Source organism: Myripristis murdjan, chromosome 13, assembly GCF_902150065.1.
Source record: "Myripristis murdjan chromosome 13, fMyrMur1.1, whole genome shotgun sequence".
NCBI lineage: Eukaryota > Metazoa > Chordata > Actinopteri > Holocentriformes > Holocentridae > Myripristis > Myripristis murdjan.
The window spans coordinates 4,684,108-4,690,368 of record NC_043992.1 but is presented as its reverse complement, the minus strand read 5'-3'; the positions used below and the strand labels follow the sequence as shown (position 1 = coordinate 4,690,368).

Here is a 6,261-nt window from a genome sequence, read left to right as displayed (position 1 = left end):
GCTCCCTCTGTGTCCGATCTTTCTCGTATGTTTTCGTCCTTTCTTTCATCCCTGTGTCTGCAGGCTGCACATTTGACCCTTGCACATGCATCCCCTCATCCCCACATCCTTTCCTCTTCCCTTCCTTCAGCTGCAGCTACTTCCACACTTCCAGCTCCACCTGCTTCAGCAGCTCTTTCCTCTCTCTCAGCAGAATTCGCCCTTGCATTTTCCTTATACTTAGACATCATCTGTTCTGTCTTCCCCAACCGCAGGGCCGAGCTTGATGACTGGCGCTGGTTTCTACACATACCACTTTCTCTTCGCATCCCAGGCCGCAGGTCGCCTCCAGCAGTTTAACCAGGGCACTTGTCGTCGACACCGAACTTTACTGCCGCATCTTTGTGGTCTGCTCTTCCCTGTCTTGCGATTTGTGCGGGGCACCTTCACATTCAGCCTCCGAATGCGTAGTAGCCGCTCCATTTCCCCGCCCTCCTGCCCCGCCCTCACATCCTTCTTCAGTTTTTTCAAGACTCGGCCCCACCGCACCTCCACCCCCTATCACTCCCAAACCTCTTCCTGCCACCATGCCACTACTAGCCGTTGGTTCGATTCCCCACAGAGTTGACAAGAAGGCCCGTCCTCTATCAGGGCGGCAGGATGATTTGTAATAATTTTAATGACCTGGGTTGCAACTCGTCCGGTTGCCGCATTCTCCACACATGCTCCTTTTGCGGTGGTGCCCACGCCAGGCATGCCTGCCCTCACAACCCCACTTCACACGCCTCCTGACTATACCAGTATCTCAAAACTCCCATAAATATCCACATGCTAGAGTCTGCCCTGAAGGACCACCCCGACCATCAGTTCGTCCACTTACTCATCCATAGTCTCACTTTTGGCTTCCACCCTGGCACGGCAACCCTCCCCAAATCATCCTTCACTTGCTGTAACCTCCAGTCCGCCCTCGCAGAACCCGCCACAGTTGACAAGCCCTTAGCCAAAGAAGCCACAGATGGCTTCATGATCGGTCCATTTTCCAGCCCTCCTTTTCCCATCCACCACATTAGCCCCCTTGGCATCGCCACAAGAAAATACTCTGGAAAAAAAGAGACTCATCATTGATCTCTCTTCTCCCCATGGTACCGCTACTCCTAGCATCAACAGCCTCATCCCCAGCCCGGACTTTTGCATGCACTACCCAACTATCACACACGCCACCAATCTCATCCGTCTCGCCAGCCGCGGCTCCTGGCTGGACAAGGCCGACATCACCAGTGCATTTAAAGTGTTACCCATCTGCCCAGATTATTGGGGATTCTTCGGAGTCCACTGGAAAGGCAGCTAGTACTTTGCTGTCCGCCATTTGATTCCCTTTCTGAGGCACTCTGCTGGATCCTGCTAAATAACCACAAACTCCCATACGTCATCCACCTTCTAGACTACTTCCTCACAGTTACCCCACCAGCCTCACCCCCGTCACACGGCCTCTCCACCCTCAAGTCAGCCTTCCTCCAGCTCAGTGTCCCCCTTTCCCCAGAGAAAACAGCAGAACCCAGTACATCCCTTGACTTTCTCGGTATCTCACTTGATTCACTCACTTTCCAAGCCGCCCTGCCAACAGAGAAACTCCACAGTATCTCCTTGTACATCTCTAACTACCTCCTAGTAGTGAGGGGCGATATGGACTAAAAATTTTATCACGATAATTTCTGGCATTTATTGCGATAACGATAAAAGTGACGATAAAAAATATAAAACAATTAAACTCCATCTTTTTGACTACAAATCTATCACCGCATTCAGTCTTGAGAACCCCACAAATACTGCTCAAAAATAATACTTACTGTAGTCAAATACGCTACTAAACTATACCAATTAAGTTTAAGTAGTACACCTGTACTGCATCCTTTGTAATCACCGCTTTTTTTGCAAACTTTGCATATGACAGATGTTTGCTCCACGTCAGACTTACTGTAGCCAAACCAGTTCCAGATAATCGAGCTGGAGCCTCGTTTAGCAACGAGCTCTTCGCTATCAGCCCCGCCTTCCGCCATGCTTGTTATTGTGCTACACGTGTGAGCTGGCGGCTGCCAGCGGCGAGTGCATTGCGCACGTAATTACGTCATCAACAGGAGTTTATCGTTATTATCGCGAGATGACATATTCTTACCGTGGGGAATTTTTTTGACGATATATCGCAAACGATAACATATCGCCCATCCCTACCTCCTAGCCTCCCGCTGTACAAAGCGCCAGCTTCTCTCCCTCCTCGGCCACTTTAACTTTGCCCTCCACATCATTCCCCGAGGGTGCTCCTTCCTTTCCAACCTTTTATCCATATCTGCCACGATTCCTTCACTCCACGGTTTCGTCACGCCTGTAAGATGGAGCTCCGCATGTGGCGGGACTTCCTCTCTTCTTGGAACGGCGTGTCCTTTTTCTATGATGACCACCTGACCCAACCCGAAGACATTCAGTTGTACACAGACGCTGCTCCCTCCAATGGTTTCGGCGGTTACGACGGTAGTAGATGGTTCGCCGCCGGAAATGTCCTTACTCTCTCACTCTTCAGCCCTCTACAAGCTGTACCCCATTGTCATTGCAGCACTTAATCCTCATTCACTCAGACAACCAACCCACCGTCGACATCATAAACAAAGGCCATTCCCAATCTTTGGACGTCATGAAATTCATTCTTCAGTGCATTACATATACATGCAAAGGTCACTGAGAAGACCTGCTGGAATGTGTTTAGGCAGCCCAGTGATCTACTCAACAGGCTTGGTGAAGGTCCGGAGGTGAATGACTCCACCATCATGGATGCAGAAGTGTTCTTCTGCAAATTATATGGTGCAGTCAACACAAACAACATCAGTGAAGTCCGTTTGGGCATGTTTGTCAAGAGCATGACCATAGAGAGACTGCCACCCACCAGAGATGCTCTGAACTTTCACATCCAGCGTGTTCACTTCCAGACTTTGGTCTGGCGGCAGGCCCACTTGCAGTACCCGGTGCTCCCACCCCCTGAAAATATGGGATGGAAGATGGAGGACAATGCGCTTGTTCCTGAACTCATGTCACTGCCTGCAGTTCCAGATGCCTGTGAGGAGCTAGTGACCTGTGGCTGCACAACTGGATGCCAAACCCATGCACTACATCTTGTCAGTGCCGAAAGTCAAGTGACCTTTGCATGAATATGTAATGCACTGAAGAAGAAAAAAAATGTGATCACAAAAAAATTGTAATGCACTACTGTTTTGATCCAATCATTATCATCCATATTTGTAATAATTAGTGGCCACGTTCAGTTGATTTTTACTAATTAATTAAACTGATGAAAAATGTCTACCTGGCCTTTGATTATTATTACATTTGTATTAGTAATAATATCATTATATCTACAGTAAACAATTGGTGAGGTCATTTTTATGTAATGCTGGAGAATGAATGAAGGTGAATGGGCCTGAGTCGATTACTGCTATTTTAAGGCTCACAATAACCTCTCACAAAGAAATAGTATGGGTATATCATACATTTCCTGAATCTTCAAAGTCCATTAGGTATTGTGGATGTTGTCTTTTGGGTCCTTGATATCCCTTGATCCCACAGGGATAAAAGAAACTATATAGTTTAGGCGAAAAATGTGGGAAAATGTGTGTAATTTATGGTTTAAGGAGGTCATGTGACCTCTGTGTTTGTCAGAAAGAGACACCCATGGGCTTAAATGAAAGCTGAGAAGGTCCCCTTTACAATGATACCAAACAATCATATATAGAATATTGACAAATAGGAAATTGATAGCCATTTCTGACTTTGGGCGACTAATCAATAATTATGCTAATTAATCAATAATTATGACTAAATTGTAACTTTCACAGCTTGGCATACAGCAGAAATGGATTCAGCATTAAATAATCATACAGAAACAACAGATAAAGTGCTTTTCCTCAGAAATGCCTACCATGTTGTTTTCTAAGGGGCTTTTTTCAATTTTTGGTCCTGAATATATGCTAGCCAGCTCGTTGGCTAGCTGGCTTGCAGTGGTGGTTGTGGTGGTGGTGGTGGTGGTGGTGGTGGGGGGGGGGGGGGGGGGGGGGGGGGGGGGGGCAGAAAGTGTTTGAGAAACTGAGTCTGTATAACTATTTTTTCTTAATTTAATGTGTATTTACATTTTTTAAATATTTTAATGAATCATTTTTATATTTTTATTCATTTTAACAAATCAAATGCCTGCTATGGCCACTAGGGGGCGTTTTTGTGATGGCCCAATATCCAAATTTGTTTGAAATATATCCACCAACACATCTACCAAATTTGGTGCTTTTATCACAAAATGAACGATAGTTTAGCTATGCCGCCCCACTATAGGGCTTGACATAATACTTAATGGAAAGAAGGTTAGCATTGTTAACATTTATACACCCTTTGAATCTTATGAGTCTGTGGATGAATTTCAGAACAGATTAGGTTTTATTCATTCCATCATTGAGGATAATGACTCATCTTGTACTTATGTCATTGGGGATTTTAATGCTGACCTATCAGATAGCAGTTCTCTCTTTGCAAAACATCTCGTACACTTTTGTAAAGATAACAATTTTATTATATCTAGCAAATTATTTTTACCTGAAAATAGTTTTACTTATGTAAGTGAAGCATGGCACACAACCTCGTGGCTTGACCACTGTGTATGTACAGCAGATGCCCATGCCTCTCTTGAAAATGTGGAGATTTGCTATGGGATGGCCACCTCTGACCATATACCAATAGCTATGATGTTAAATGTTGAGGCTGTGCCCCTCCAAGCTTCCACTGGGAATACTGACAACTCAGGGAAATTAATTTGGTCCCATCTATCTGAGGAGGACATTGATGGGTATACTGCGCTAACTGATAGCATGCTGAATAGCTTGGAACTGTCAAAGGATGCTTTAATGTGTTTAAATATGAATTGTACTGATACACAACATGCTGTTGACCTGTGCAACATGTATGATAACATTACAACAGCCCTGCATGCCTCAACAGGGCCTTTTTGTCGGCCTAAGAAGGTGCTACAAATTAAGCCTGGGTGGAACGAGTATGTGGCTGAGCATCATGCTGCAGCTAGGGAAGCCTTTAAACTTTGGTGTGATGCAGGTAGACGTAGACAGGGGGAAGTGTATGAACATAAACAAACTAATGCTAGATATAAGTATGCTCTTCGTCATATTAAGAAAAATGAGAACGCTATTAAAGCAGATTTGCTTGCCAGGAAGCTACAAAATAACAGTTATGTTGACTTCTGGAAAACAATTAAAGTGCTAAATAATCATAAAACTGCTCTACCATATGATATTGAGGGTGTTTGTGGCTCAAATAACATCGCACAACTATGGCGTGAACATTATATTAAACTCTTCAATTGTGTCAAGAGTAATGCTTTAACTGTTGATAATGTCGATTTAGCTGCAGATTTGGTTGTAAGGCCAGGTGAGGTGTCAGATGCTATTGACAAGCTTGACAACAATAAAGCATGTGCTACAGATGGTATCACTGCTGAGCATCTTAAGTATGCCAGCTATAGGCTTTCTCCACTGATGGCTATGTGCTTTACTGGTCTTATGGTGCATGGTGTGCTCCCTGATTCCATCCTGGCTGTTTTGCTTGTTCGTGTCCTTAAAGAGAAGGCTGGCAAATTAAACAGCATGGACAATTATAGACCTATTGCCTTGGCCAGTACCCTGTCAAAGGTGTTGGAAAGAATCCTCCTAGCCAGGATGGAAATGTACATCTTAACGACTGATAATCAGTTTGGGTTTAAAAGAAAACATAGTACTGATTTATGCATTTATGCCTTAAAGGAGATAGTTGCTAAATATCAGAGTCAAAACTCCTCGGTTTTTCTTTGTTTTATTGATGCCTCTAAGGCTTTTGACAGAATAAGCCATGAAAAACTATTTGTTAAATTGCTTGCGAGGGGTGTTCCTAAATATGTTGTTAGAATTCTTATCTATTGGTATGCTCAGCAAACATTCCAGGTCAAATGGAATGATACCATCTCTGCTCCTTTTCATGTGGGCAATGGGGTCCGTCAAGGAGGAATTTTATCTCCCTTTCTCTTTAATGTATATATGGACGACCTTTCAAAACAGCTAAATGAATGTAAAACAGGATGTATTGTGGGAGACTATGTTGTCAAACATCTTATGTATGCAGACGACCTGGTTATACTTTCTCCGTATACTGCTAGGTTACAACAATTGTTGAAGATATGCACACAATATGGCAAGGAACATG

General features: G+C 44.1%; 1 pseudogene; it reads left to right on the top strand.

The window, feature by feature from the left end:
- Window positions 1-807: 807 nt before the first annotated feature.
- On the top strand, window positions 808-1,671 carry LOC115370453 (uncharacterized; annotated as a pseudogene).
- Window positions 1,672-6,261: the final 4,590 nt, after the last annotated feature.